The following is a 15,849-nucleotide window of genomic DNA, read 5'->3' as shown; positions in this document are numbered from 1 at the left end:
CAATATATTTAGAATCTTCTCACATTTATCACTTATATAGTAGCAATGAGGGCTTCCTGTAAGTCTTGAGTCTAAAATTACCCCAAGAAATGTTGCTTCACTTTTAACAGGAACTCTAATGTTATTATAAAATACAGACACTGATGGAGGAAGCCTCATACGTGAAAATAAGACTATAATACTTTTAGGAACTGAAAGGCTTAGAGAGTTATTGTCAAGCCAAACTTTTAGCAACTTAAGAGAATATGTGACAGTATCAGACATGTTGTCAATAGAATCACCAGAGACATAGAGGAGTAAATCATCTGCATATTGGAGTGTGTTAACTTTACCCCTAAGGGAGGCTTCCAGATCATGAGAATATATATTGTAAAGTAAGGGACTTAAAACGGAGCCCTGGGGTAAACCTTTCCAGACAATACGGGATTGATAAGAGTCTTCTGATATTACTTTAAGCATTCTACCAGAGAGAAGATTGATTATGAAACTTATGAAAATTTGTGGGATATTCAAATTAATCATTTTTTGTTTCAGAACCGAAAGGTTGACATTATCATAGGCTGCAGACACATCTAAGAATGCTGCTAACACAGACTTATTGTATGAAAATGCCAATCTTATGTCTGTCATAAAAATGCTGAGACTATCCATCGTACTCCTACCTTTCCTAAATCCAAACTGGTTAGGAGATAGTAACCCTTTACTCTCAATAAACCATTCTAGTCTATTTTTAACTAGATGTTCGCAAATTTTGGAAATCACTGAAGCTAATGCAATTGGTCTGTATGATGATGGATCATTAATGGGTTTGTTGGGCTTATGTATTGGGATAACTTCATGGATTTTCCATGATGGAGGAATATTACCTGATGTTAAGATTGAATTAATTAAACTGAGAAAATAAGAAAGGCAGGAGTCGTTCAGGTTTTGAAGAAAAGAATATGGAATTCCATCACAACCCGGGGCTGAGTCCCTAAGCCTTGAAAGAACCCCTTTGAGTTCTGAAAGGCTAAAGGAAATGAATGAATCGCTACTATCATGCTGGGAGAGGAGAGAAGGCTGTGAGTCAGAAGAAATATTATCTATAGACGGGACAAATGGTGGAGCTAATTTGTCAAGAAACAAATCAACTGTACTACTATCCATGAAAGGAGACCTTGGAGGTTTGAAAGCGGATCTGAATCTACGAATATTTTGCCAAACTTGAGATGGAGAAATTTCTGGTGAAATTGAGGCACAAAAAGATTTCCAGCTATTGAATCTTTTTTGTTTTAATAATTTACGAGTTTTAGTTATAAGATTACTAAGAATATTAAAATTTTGTGTTGTAGAATTTTCTCTGTAATTTTCTTCAGCTATCTTTCTCTCAGCTATCGCAGCAGAACACTCACTGTCCCACCAAGGAGGTGATGGAATATACCCATTTCCACTATTGTTTTTTATAGGAAAAACTTCCTCAGCAGCTTGTAGTAGGGCCCGTGTAAAAGCTTCAGCACAAAGATGATTACTGCTGTCATTTAGTGGAGGTATGGTTGATAAATTTTGTTGAACTTTATCTCCAAATAATGACCAGTTGGCATCCTTAAGTCTATATTTTAGCCGGGGAGGGGCCTTTGATGTCTTTTCACAAATTTTTTGAGGAAATGATACCATTAGTGGAAAGTGATCGCTTCCATATGAAGACGATAGAGGCCACCAGTTTAATGTAGGAGCAAGTGAGGGACTACAAAGGGTAAGATCTGGTGCACTAATACCCTCATGGGGCTGTGTTCTTCTAGTAGGACAACCAGAGTTTAAAAGACATAAATTATTATCATCTAAGATGTCTAAGATTCTAGCCCCATAATGATCAGACTTAGAACTTCCCCACATAGAATGTTGTGCATTGAAATCTCCCATAACCAAAATAGGGCGCGGGAGGGAAGATAGGATGCTACGAATATCGTCAAAGACTTCATTGGAAGGGTGAGGTATATACATATTTACAAAACAGATATTATTTACACTAGCAGCAATAATAGAAAATTTATCACTGTGATTAGGGATGGGTAAGTGGACAAAGGGCACACCTCCCCTAAGAATTAGTGCCACTCCACCATACCCATCTGTTCTGTCTTCTCTAAGACAGACATGTCCTGGAATTCTAAAATTGAATCCAGGACGAAGCCAAGTCTCTTGAAGAGAGACTGCAAATGGTTTGTAACTATTCAATAAAAAAATTAAGTCACTTTTTTTACTATTAATACTCCGGCAATTCCATTGAATCACCAGAGACTGGTTTCGTGGATGGTCCTGACTGTCCATTAGTTAAAAAAGTTTTTGAAGAAACGGCATCGTTGGACGGTATTTTAATTATGTTCGATTGTGAAAGGTACTGAATTATAGAAATGATGAGATCCTTTGTTATTATTTCTGACAAATCATTGTAATTTTTGAGACAACCTGTAGAAAAGGAAGGAATGTTGCTGTAATCTTGGATAAGCTCTGCATGCGCTTTTTGATCATATCCCTTACTAGAATTTCTGGGACGAGCTTTGGGTTTCAAGAATACTGTTTTCTTATATGATTGAGTCGGACTCTTAAAAGGGCTTGTTAAATTATAGGGGCTTGAATAAGTCATAGTTGGACCCGAAGGGGCTGATGAAGCAGAAGCAACAATGTCAGCATAAGATTTTGAAACTGGTGGATAGACTTTACTTGCTTCTGAATAGGATATAGAGTTTCTAGCCATTGTTTCTTTTATAGCTTTCTGCCTAGCATACTCCGGGCATTTTTTGTCTGTTGCGAAATGGGAACCAGAACATAAAATACACACAGCATCATCTCTTTCCGTCTCGCAACTTATACCTGAATGATTGTCACCACATTTGTAACACCTTGGAGTGCCTCTGCATTGCATTTTGGTGTGACCAAAACGGCAGCAATTAAAGCATTGCAGCGTGGGGTAAATATAAAGCTCTACAGGTAGGGAGTTAAAACACATAAAGACCCTGGGAGGTAACACCTTCCCATCAAAGGTCAAAACTACGGTCTCAGTTGGAACAAACTTGGGTGTCTCGCCGTCATAAACCTTTCTGTTTAGTCTCCTAACTTTCAGAATGCTTCCACAGTTCTGCGGAAGCTCTATATTTTCTATAACATCTTTCTCGTCCCAGTCACATGGAACACCTCTCACTATTCCCATGCGGGTGATAGTGAAGGCCGGAATAAAAGCTTTATATTTATTATCATCAAGAGATTTGTGATTTAGAAATGAGTTAGCCTCCTGAAATGTTTTAAATTGAAATGACAACCTATTCCTTCCAATTTTTTTTATGCTTCCCTCTACAATGCTTTTTATTGAATTTTTTTTTAGAAAGAATCCAAATTGTACTGGATGTATAGATCCAGTTTGATTAGGTTGTAAAATTTTTTGAATATGTACATCATAAGGCGCAGGGTCTGACGCCTGGTAAAGCAGCCTAGCAGTGCGAGGGTTACTCGTAATGTTTTTAGAGTTAGCAACCTCATTATGATGGATTTCAGTGATTTTATCATCTGACTCAAGTACTTTAGGTATAACATTATCCTTTATATCATTAGGGGAAAGTTGGCAATCTGGTAGATCTGTATGTTTGTGATTCCTTCTCTTTTTTTGGTTTCTAGTTGATATTCTCTTTCTTTTAACGGATTTAATGTTTTCCGAACAGTCTGTATCTATAATGGAACCTTCCGTTTCCATTCCCGAAGCATCTATTGTAACTACATGAGACACCTGGAGGGATGTCCCTCCAGGGTCTTCGGGCTCCAACATGGAGGCCAAGAAAAAAATACTATTTACATATAATACAATAAGATGACTTACCAGGCGAAGAAAACAAACTAAAACTATAAATAATCAATACTACTAATATATATACACTTTACAACTTAACTGATCCTGTAATATTAAATTAATTTAATTTTCAAAAGTTTAGCCAAAAAAAAGACGCCCGCTTAATTCAACACTTCCCGCGCTTTTTCGTACTGTGATTTATCACTTTATATTAAAGTTTTAACGCTGTTCTTTGTTTATTTTCAACTTAATATTTACATATTTATCATGTTTTTAACAATTGTTTTGTTGTTGTTGTCAATGTTGTCAAATGTCATGATCAAGTTTTATTCGTCTAACAGGCAAAGCGAAGGTATCACACCATGCAGCTTAAGCTATTATTTATACAGTTTTATAATTAAAATATTTAGCAAAATGGAATGAAATTGAGTTTATTTGAGACTAAGTGGGATGAAATTAAATAAAACGAGATGAGCTCGGATGAGATAAAGTGTCAGTAAACTGGTGGTTATTTTACCTACTGAGAGTGCCGTGAACTTTTTGGAAAAGTCGTCGTGGCCTAAAGGATAAGACGTCCGATGTATTGGTATCGAGCGATGCAACAGTGTTCGAATCCCGCCGACGCCACGACGAGTACCAATTTTTCTAATGAAATACGTACTTAACAAATGTTCAAGATTGATTTCCATGGTGAAGGAATAACATTGGGTAATAAAAATCAAACCCGCAAATTATAATTGCGTAATAACTGGTGGTAGGATCTCTTGTAAGTCCGCACGAGTAGGTACCACCCCCTCGCCTATTTCTGCCGTGAAGCAATAATGCGTTTCGGTTTGAAGGGTGGGGCCGCCGTTATAACTATACTGAGACCTTAGAACTATATCTCAAGGTGTGTGACGCATTTACGTTGTAGACGTCTATGGGCTCCAGTAACCACTTAACACTAGGTGGGCTGTGAACCCGTCCAACCATCTAAGAAATAAAAAAAATTAGCACCTTTTTTACGTGGCTACGTTCCGATTTGCACTGCGAGCACTGTTCAGTGTTCTTACAGGGAAGAAATTCGTTCCGTTAAGGACTGACAGTATACAGTCAAAATATCCAAAGGAAATATATAGCGTCATAAGTCGTTGCCATTTTTCCACTGTGAACACAGGTGTTTTCATTTCATTTCAAGATTTCGGTTTTTTTATTATTATTATTAATGCTTTATTTCATTTTTTTTTTTTTAATACCATAACATTTTCTTAGTAATAATTACTTATAATCTATGTTAATAACTTAAAAAATCTAACACATAACTATCATTATATACATTTTATACCATTATATATATTTTTTCTCCTTCCAAGTGCCTACTGCAAAGGCTATTGATCAGCAGTCCCTCGATCTTGCTCGATATGATTCTCAAAAGACTGTTGCCACTGTCACGAACTCGACGCAATAACGATGCACTTCTCTTCCGCATTATTGCAAAGAAGTCATCGGTGTGAGATGTCGCAAACATTGTGGATGCACTACAAAAGCGCGGCAGTGACAACATCATCCTAAACGCATTATTATATTGGACACGTAGGGCATTGTAAGCTCTCCGCGTGTATGTGGTCCACAGACTACTGGCGTAAAAATTCTGGCAATAAGCTTTAAAAATTGTAAGTTTGACATAGCTATCGCCACCAGTAAATCTGCGGGCCAGCATATTGCATCTTACTATCAACGCCCTACGCTCCCTATCTATATCACAATCATCCGTACCATCCTCTGTTACCCAGTGACATACCATATTATTATTCCCGTGCAATTATGTTATGATACATTAAATTGCCTGAAAATCAATAATATCTTTTACCAAAAAGTATCATTAGTTTTATGATACGATTAATCCAACTCAGAATAACTTGGATAACTAATTTTTAAATATAATTAAATTTAAAAAACAATTTCACGTTGAAGTGAAAATAACCCAAAACAAAACGGCTGCCTCTAGAAGACAGTATACTATACTGCGTCCCCTTTTAAACAGTAACCAGTATAGCAGATACCAACATAGTATAGTAGATAGACTGTGCAACTAATAGTTTAAATTGGAACATGGCCATAATATTCTTTTGTGAATTGTTTATGGTTAAATTTTGTTGTTTGTTGGTTAGGCACAGGGACAAAAGCCCATACTTCAAAAACTTTGGCAACAAAAGGTTGAAGTTGAAACCATGTATGCTGTACGAAAATGAAATGGAGCGTACTGAAATATAATTTAATAAGGTTTAATAATAATTAAACTAAAATGAGATGTTACGGTACTTAATCTAAGCCACAAAAAACCAAATGTTCGATGAGGTTAAATGAAGTAGCTTCGAGAAGTTACATCGATCACTTTTTTTTTATTTCCTCACGCTACATAATTTTCACAAATATTAAACAATAGGTACTTACACTACTTACCTACTTTTACCGGTTTTTACCCGAAAGGGGTCCATGATACATTGAATAATTAGGTAAAATAAATAATAATTAATCACCAAAAATTAATAATTAAACATAAAAAATTCATCTAAGTGTAATAAATGTAATTGAATTATAGGTTAATAAATTCTTGATTGTTATCGTTTAATGTGTACTATGCATGGAATTAAATAAAGCTATATTATTATTATTATTATTATTATTTAGTTACCTACTTATTACAGGAATAAAATTGAATAAATACTGAATTAACAAAAAAAAAAAGCAATACACACGTTTGTTCAGGTCGCGCTCCCGCTAAAAAGTACAGATTTTTTCGGAAATAAAGTGTTATTACTAGGATTTTATTACACTAGAGAGACCGTATTTTTTTGGCGTGATCAATATTACCAGTACTTAAAATATTTAAGCTAACTCCGCCGTTTTTTATTTCCATTGTAATAAGCATGTAATAAGGCAAGCATGTACCTAGCTCAGTGGTTACCGTCGGTCATGACGGCGGAACCCATGTAGATCGGTAATTAGGATTTTAAAGATGGATATTTATGACCACAGATTTGTAATCCACTATATATTACTATACATTACAATGCTGCAGTGGCGGTTAGCTGTTCTGTGAAACGGCTAAATATAAGCTACAGCTAAATAGCTAATAATAAAAAATAAAAGTATGTACTCCCAATGGCAGATCCAGGGGGGGGGGGTCATGGGGGTCATGACCACCCCCTGAGCTGGTTCCAGGACTTAGGTGGACCACTAATTGAATATAATGATTTTATTTATATTCTTTGTCACCATACAGATTTTATGTAACTACATACCTTCAATATTTAATTAATTTAATATAATATAATAACTTTGTATAATGGCAAACGTTTGGGAACGAACGCATCTAAATTTGACTATGTGACCCCCTCCTGGCGCCAAAGCTGGATCCGCCCTTGTGTACTCCACAAAGAGATAATACGAAAACGTATCGCAGCTTTTGCTTTTTTACATTTATGTAGGTACTATATTTCCGGTCGCACTTATTTGGAATAGCCACTTAGGCTACCAATGAATAGTTAAAAAGTCCTGTATTTCTAAATTTACCTACTATAAAATACACTACAATGCAATGAAAAATTGAAGAGAAATTTATTTGAATACTAGTTGACCCGGCAAACATTGTTTTGCCATATATAAGATTTCTAGGGAATTTCTAGTGTAGAAAAAAAAAACTAACTTATTGTAAGTGTGTAAGGATGTGGTAAATGAGTGAAAGAGGTATGTAGTGCTGTGAACGATGAGGGAATATATAATGAAAAAAAAAAACCTCATTCAACCACTTAATACCTCATTATAACAAAAAAAAAGTCCAAATAAAAAAAAAAATTTAGGGGTGGACAACCCTAATCACTTAGGGGTATGAAAAATAGATAGTAGCCGATTCTCAGGCTTACTGAATATGCATAAAAAATTTCATGAGAATCGGTCAAGCGGTTTCGGAGGAGTATGGGAACGAACATTGTGACACGAGAATTTTATATATTAGAAGTTTGTATATTGTGTTGCATGTGTTGTGTTGTAATTATGTATATAATATCTTAATGGGTAACAATTGTTTAAAAGTGCACTATTAACATAGTATAAAACTAGCTAAACTGTACCCCCACTATTTCACAAATTGGGATATTTTTTTTCTAGTCAAGTCAATATAGTCAGCAGTTAAGAGAAATATTAAGGGCTTATGTAAAGCCATTTAAAAGGGAATTACTAATTGAGCAGCCGTTACCTTGGATTAGTTACACATTCTAAAATATATTACAGTTAGAAATAGGGAAATGAAAAACAGATTTTCATATCATTTAACTTTAATCAAAGAAAAATAGCTCTAACAGGACAGGACACTATTTTTCTTGAAACGTTTGTACAAGCTTAAGGCTAATAATGAGAATGTTTCCAAAAGAACAATTTCTTAGAAATTCATTCAAATTTTTATGTAATCCTTTATTTTATGCTAAATCTTATCTAAATCACAAGATCGACGATAAATTAAACTACCTACCTAAAATCACAAAATGCACTAAAACATGCACATATGCAATTATATTTTTATACCTTATTGGATTGGTACAATTTTCTATTAATATTAATAATAATAATTATGATGTTAAAAGTATTAGAAACGTAGGAATTCTATAAATTACTATAAACTAAAAATTTGTCTAGGTTACATTTATATTTTGCAATATCAAAAAGTATGTAACTAGTTTCGGAAATCGCATTGTACACGTAATTCAATTTTCCCTAACAACTACATGCGAGGAAGTAACAGTAACTAACTGTAGTTGATACTAGTGTTTGTAAATTACATGTACTGTTATCTCTACAATCACTTTTGAAAGTTCTTCAATGAATCATAAACTGAGTCAGATTTGACAAGAGTAATACGAAATCGTGTAGTGGCTACCTATGTTTTTTTAAATTTGCAAGAATAAACCAATTAATCTACATAATGTAAATTAAAATTCCTGTTTTATAAAACAAATTGAAGGTCAACTACTATTAGGTGTTAAATTAATGTATAGTTAATTTAATGGTTCTAAACGTTACAGTAAACTGATGAAACACACAACACAATTTTAAATGTTATTGGAATTTGACCTTCAAGAGCATTTTAAAATTAATTAAAACGTAAATAAACAATAGTTAAAGCTCTGGATTTATCAATATAGTTGAGTTTTATTTAGTAACTACCTATGAGGAATTAATATCTAACGCGTTAATCTAGTGCAATCAGTAAAACAAAAGTATTCCACGTAGTGTAATTTAACATTAAAGGCTAGTTACGTCATTCAGTACTTTGATCATGATCAGTTAAGGTCACTATAAACGAAGAATAAATATTATGATTGTAGATTGTAGAGTACGTGCGGCCATTTTAGTTCGTTCTCGTGACTCGTGTCGCGCAAGACACGTCACAGATAGCCATCCTTTTCTCGCACGCTCTCCGCATATAGCACCATTGTAATCCGACACGTTTCATACACACAAGCGATTTCACAACATGTTCCACACTTTCACAGATAGAATGTTTTGTTTATAAATTAAGAATCTACAGATATTTCATGACACGGTTGTTTCTTTTCTTTTAATCTTCGAACAGCTTCAGCAACAAGGGCACGTTGCTCCAATAACCTTTCCACGAGATCAACTGGTTCCTGCTTTCTAATGTAGTAAGGTGCAGCTCGAGCTCTAGCCTGCAGGTGAAGCTTTTGTTTCAGACCAAGGGTGAGTTCCTCGATAGGAGGTAATCTATTAGAAGGCAATTGCCTCCTGTCTTGCTCTGTACTATGGCGATTTTCACAGCTGGATTTCTCTCTCAGCATAGTGGTAAAAGTCTTAATTTTAAAGTTTGTTTCACACGAGACTAGAAGGCTCACCGGTAATGTGGGCGGCGCGTTACGTTTGCGAATACCGAATGAATGAGCAGCCGACCCAAGTGTAGGAAAGACAGGTCTATGCGGGGGAAAGTGAAGGGAGGGGTTGTGACGTACACAGATGCGCAGTCGTGCCGGACTGTATACAAACAATACAACGGACGTAAATAAACACGAGACGAACTTATACACACAATTAAAGTATCTATGCTTCTGTGTGTGTGTGAAGACCGACAGTGGGTCGACTTTACTCATAAAAAATGGCAAGAAACGTGATAAAAGTGGCCAAAGTAGAAAATTGACTGATTGTATATATATTATACTGGTATATAATTTAAATTTAAAGGAAAGAAAGATACATTTTAAAGATCTGATTAGTGTCTACCGTATTCAAATTTGAATATGACATTTATTTTTCAACGTGTCTTTCAAAACGAAACATTGCTAAATTTAGTCCGTCGGTTTCGTTGAACCAAAACTAAATACGGGCATTGCCCTGAGGTTTTTTCCACATTAAACACTAGCAAGTTGAAAACCAGCATTATAGTGATTTCATTTGTAAATTTTAAGGAAGTCGTGTTATTATGTTTATCTGTATAATTTATAACCTTGATAAACGATAAAATAAATACCTACACACTTCAGTGAGATAAACTAGATAAAAAAATATTTAATTTAATAAAAACTAATAAAATTTTTAATATCCTATTTATATATTGAACTTAATAGCTTCGTTAGCGTTAATTTTATTACACGTGATCAAAAGATAATAAAGAGCAAATTGCCACGTGATAATTTCGCGTGGTATTAAACTGCTTGTCCCGGCTCTACGCACTATTTAAAATTCTTTATTGTTCTTAGTATGATAATTAATAAAAACGTGTTTTATATTTAATCTGTATTTATATAAGCGTTCGTGGGGAGTACATAAGTCAATGACTCATAAATTTTAGTTTAAACGTTTGAAGACAGCATATTAGTGTTTGTAATGTTGTTTCACACTTCACGAACATATAAACATACACACATATTTATTTAATATAATATTTTAATTTAAGCTACCTATATGTTATTAAATGTATGGGGATGTAAAGGGGCAAATTAACACCACACTGTCTCAAGTGCCAACCCTACCTGCACGTGGTACATCTTGCTGATTGACGAACAGGGCCTTGGCGATCGATAGATGGCGGAATAACCATCAACAAAAACCGCTCGGTGCGGAAATTCCTGTGCCGGTAATGGGCAGCAGTATTACAGGTGCAAGGCACCGAGTATTGCGATCTCCAACCCGCCTGCCAAGCGTGGCGATTACGGCATAACCCCCCCTTATGGCAGCCACAAATAAAAAACGGCCCCCAGTTTCCGGCAGCCTTACTATCTCTGGTTACGGTAGCAGCCATGGTAACGGTAAGGCAGGGGGTGCGAAGAATCTCCGGGCTACGGATAGCTACCACTAAATGACCTTGGCGACTCTCAATATCCGGACCCTGCGGCTTGACGAGCATATTGAGGAACTGGAAGTGGAATTAGGAAGGGTACGACGGCACGTCCTAGGGTTGTGCGAAGTCCGAAGACAGGGGGAGGACGTCATAACTCTAGACTCAGGCCACCTATTTTACTTTCGGGAATGAGACCAACCTGGACAAGGTGGAGTTGGCTTTCTCGTCAATAAAATCCTTACGGAGTGTAGAGGTATCCAGTGTGTCGACACGGGTAGCGTATCTCATAATTAAGCTCACCGAAAGGTATTCCCTAAAGGTGGTGCAAGTATACGCACCGACTTCATCATACTCGGATGACGATGTGGAGGTTGTGTACGACGATATCACCAGGGCTCTGCACAACACCACAAAAGCCCACTTCAATGTTGTCATGGGGGATTTTAACGCTAAAGTGGGAGTACAGACTTGCGACGAATCGGTGCTAAGATCCTTCGGTTATGGCTGTAGGAACCACAGGGGGCAAATGTTAGTCAACTTCCTCCAGCGCGAGAGGCTCTTTCTAATGAACTCGTTCTTTGAAAATAAGCCACAAAGGAAGTAGACTTGGCTAAGCCCCGACACTGTGACGAAAAACGAGATAGACTTTATTATGACAGACAAGAGGCATATATTCAGGGATGTCTCTGTGATCAGCAAGTTCAATATCGGTAGTGATCACCGGCTTGTCAGGGGCACCCTGAATATGGACTTCAAGTTAGAACGCACCCATCTAATAAAGTCTACGCTTCGACCCAGCCTACATCACATGGCTGTAAATCTGGAGCAATTCCAGCTAGATCTCCACAACCGATTCGCTGCCTTGGAAACCACTACAGACGTAGACGAGGCCTTAGATGGCGTGGTTAGGACACTGAGACAGGAGGGACAGAGACTGTGTCGTACAGACAGAACATCAAAATTATCATCCGAGACTCTCCGGCTAATGGAAGAAAGGCGAGAAAATACACAGGCCACACAATAAGAGAAGGTGGCTCTTAATAAGAAAAACAGGACGTTTATACGACGCGATCTCCGACGGTACAATACTGCGGATTAGTGACGCAATCGAGCAAAACCGAGGAGCCAAGGTGTTTGTGCACCGTCTTGGTAGAAGCCACCTTACAAAACTGACCACAAGGGATGGCCAAATTCTCGCCTCCAAACCGGAGATTCTCAAGGAAATTGAGGACTTTCCGATTCCCTTGTTTATTTATTTTTTGGGTGGACGATTGTTGCTGGCCGCTTGGTGTCGGAGTTCTTTACAACTTTACTTTAATAAGCCGTCTTAATTTGGCTAATTTATTAGTCGTACATAATACATAGCAGACGAATAGTGATGTTCCTTGCGGCGTTATATTAATATTTACTTTTCAGTCTGGAAAAGTTCTTAATAGTTACGTCTTTAAATTTTTAAATCAATTGGTTGTCTTGATAAAAATTCGTGAAAGTCACGTTGAAATTTTTTGTTTCAAGAAATCCTGTCACTAGTGCCATCTAGTGTCAAAAAGTAACATTAAAATGGATTAAGAGTTGGCGCTAAAATAAATAAACCATTTCATTCTTTTCGTGTCAAACACACAAATAAATTTCATTTTGCCTCATTGACACAACTTAGGTTCTTCTCAGTAGGCCGCGATTCCGATCCGGTAGTAGATTTATTTGCGAATCAGTTGTTCTTGAGTTGTTACGTCTTCTTTGGAGCCATTCGGGTAGCTGTTAGCAAGCCCCACCCTTCCTGGCTGAGGCCATGCTCGCTCACCTGCCCTGGTGAAACAGAAAAAGCTTGGTCTGATAGTTACCTTCGGGGGCGCTCGCAGTGTGTCCGTCTTGACGAGACTTTCTCGGATTGGCAGAACGTCAGTGCGGGCGTTCCCCAAGGTGGTGTTCTTTCTCCTCTTCTTTTTTCTGTGCTTATAAACTCTGTCACCAAGCTTATATCTTCTAAATTCCACCTCGACGCAGACGATCCCATCTATATCGCCACTTCTCGGAGCCTGACGTTGAATCGGCTATTGCTGCGATGAACAGTGACCTGAAGTCTATCAGTAAATGGGCAAAAAGCCTCCTCCTCCTCGAATCGTGTTCCTCATGTCTGAGGGTCGTGACCACCATCACCCATGAGCTTCAATCTTAAGATGTTTTTCCACTTTCCCCTGTCCACGGCGTCATGCAGCGCGCTGTACACTGTACTGTCCAAAGCGGTGCGGATCTGATCGGACCAACGAGTCGGGTTGCGGCCTCTAGATCTGTTGCCTTCAACTTTCCCTGTGATCATAAGTTTTTCCAGGTTATCGCCGTCTTTCCTCGCAATGTGACCAAAATATTCGAGGATCCGCTTCAGACATACAGTAGACAGTCTGATTTTGATGCCCAGTTGCTTCAATATCGACACGTTAGTCCGGAAGGCTGTCCACGGAATTCTTAGCATGCGTCTCCAACACCACATTTCGAAAGCATCGATGCGCATTCGGTCTGCTGCTTTCAACGTTCATGTCTCAGCTCCATACAAGAAGATAGAGAAAACAAGAGTCCGCACCAGTCTGGTTTTAGTTTTCAGGCCTATCCCTCTATTCTTCCAGATCTTCTGTAGCTGAGACATCGCACTTTTAGCCATTCCGATACGTCGGCGCACGTCAGTTTCACATGAGCCTTTGTTGCTGATGCAGGACCCGAGATACACGAATTCGTCTACAACCTCTAATCCAAGCGCAAAAAGCCTACGGTCTGCATATTAATCTGGGAAAATCACAGGCTATCATGATAGGGGGTAAACAATTGCGTAGTAGACTCAGCGATCCTATACTCCCCCCAATTTATTTGGATGGGACTCAAATAACTTTAACCGATTCAGTTAAAAACCTGGGTCTTATTGTAGATCGACATCTTTCGTGGAGTTCTCACGTTGCTGAGATTATTAGGAAGGTGCACTTCGCCTTGCATTCGTTGAGATGTCTGCAGGGCTTCTTACCTCAGCATACAAAAATATCTCTCGTCCAAGCTCTCATTCTACCCATAATTGATTACGCCGATGCTTGCTACTTGGATGCCACTGAGGAGCTCTCAAATAAACTTGAGAGGTTGCAAAATCTATGTATCCGTTTTATATACAATCTCAGAAAATTCGATCATGTTTCTCTTTTTCGCAAAGAACTTAAATGGCTCCCTATACGCCTTCGTAGGAATACTCGAATATTATGTCTCCTATTCAATATCCTGCATAAGCCCACTTCTCCCTTATATTTACGTGAGCGATTCTCTTTTATTCGTTCTCCTGATGCTCCCTGCAGATCCAACTAACGTTCTGTCTTGTTATTCCCTTCCCACAAAACTAATTTCTATTCTCACTCCTTTACTGTGCACGCGGTCAGACTGTGGAATTCGTTGCCGGCTGACATCCGAGTTTGCAAGTCTGTTTCTGTTTTTAAATACAAGGTCAAACAATTCTATCTGATCATTGTTCTATACTCTTCGTATACCTATACTGTGTTACTTATAATATTTTGTATTCAAGTTTAACAATGTTTGCTATGTGTATGTGCATTACAATAATCATGTTGTATTTGTTATTTTAGCTGTTCTACACACACTCATCACTTTTAATTATTATTCTCATAATCCTCTCGCAGGTCTGCTGGAAGAGATTTCTTAAAGAAATAAGTAGTACCTTTGTACATCATTTTCCTATTACTCTGTAGGTACTATGTCTTCTTTTTTGTGTGTACATAAATAAATAAATAAATAAATAAATAAATAATAAATAAAAAAGCCTCCGAGCCACGAGTAATGCTTCATTCATAAAAAAGAAAGGTATTAAAATTACGAAATCTAGTCTAGAAAGCGAAACTTCAGTATGTGTTTTGACCCTCAATTCACTATTACAATTAAGTTTCAAGTACAATAATTAAAATTCCTACTTAAATATTACTGAAATTATATTTCAATGAATTGCTCGGTGAATTGATCAGGTGCTGAAACAACAATTTATATTGCGAAGTGTGCAACCTACCTGCGAAGTGTACAACGAACCTACTTACTTGAAACTCTTATTCGAAAATCACTCTAATTTTTGAGATATTCATGCTCGTACATTTAAAACAATAGTTATGCATATTTCGTGATCAGTTCATAGTTTTCGGAACCCAGTACATCAATAGTTTTTTTTTTATTGTCCTTGTAGGTAGACGAGCGTACGGCCCACCTGTTGGTGAGTGGTTACCGTCGCCCATGGACTTCAGCAATGCCAGGGGCAGAGCCAAGCCGCTGCCTACCGCTTAACAAGCCTCGCTTGAAGAAGGACATGTCATAGCGCTCGGGAAACACCGTGGAGGGGAGCTCATTCCATAGCCGGATGATCTGTGGCAAAAAAGACCTCTGGAAACGCACTGTGGATGACCGCAGTCGAGAGTTTTTAGGAAACTGTTATGTGTAAATGTTTCCAAGGTTAATAAATAAATTATTATTATTATTATCATATCTTTTTTAATATAATTACAACTAACTACGTCAGATTTCAAACATTTGTAACTTCTTGATTTCTGAACGGGAACTTAAAAGAAAAAAAAACTTGGGTAAAACGTTGAGTCCTTGCAACGGTTAAGTTAAAAATGGTAGCCACATCATTATAATATGTGAATAAGAAAATAATCTCTAAAAACACTGCATTTAT

This window comes from Bombyx mori, chromosome 18 (genome assembly GCF_030269925.1).
Source record: "Bombyx mori chromosome 18, ASM3026992v2".
Classification (NCBI taxonomy): domain Eukaryota; kingdom Metazoa; phylum Arthropoda; class Insecta; order Lepidoptera; family Bombycidae; genus Bombyx; species Bombyx mori.
This window is presented reverse-complemented; position numbering follows the sequence as displayed.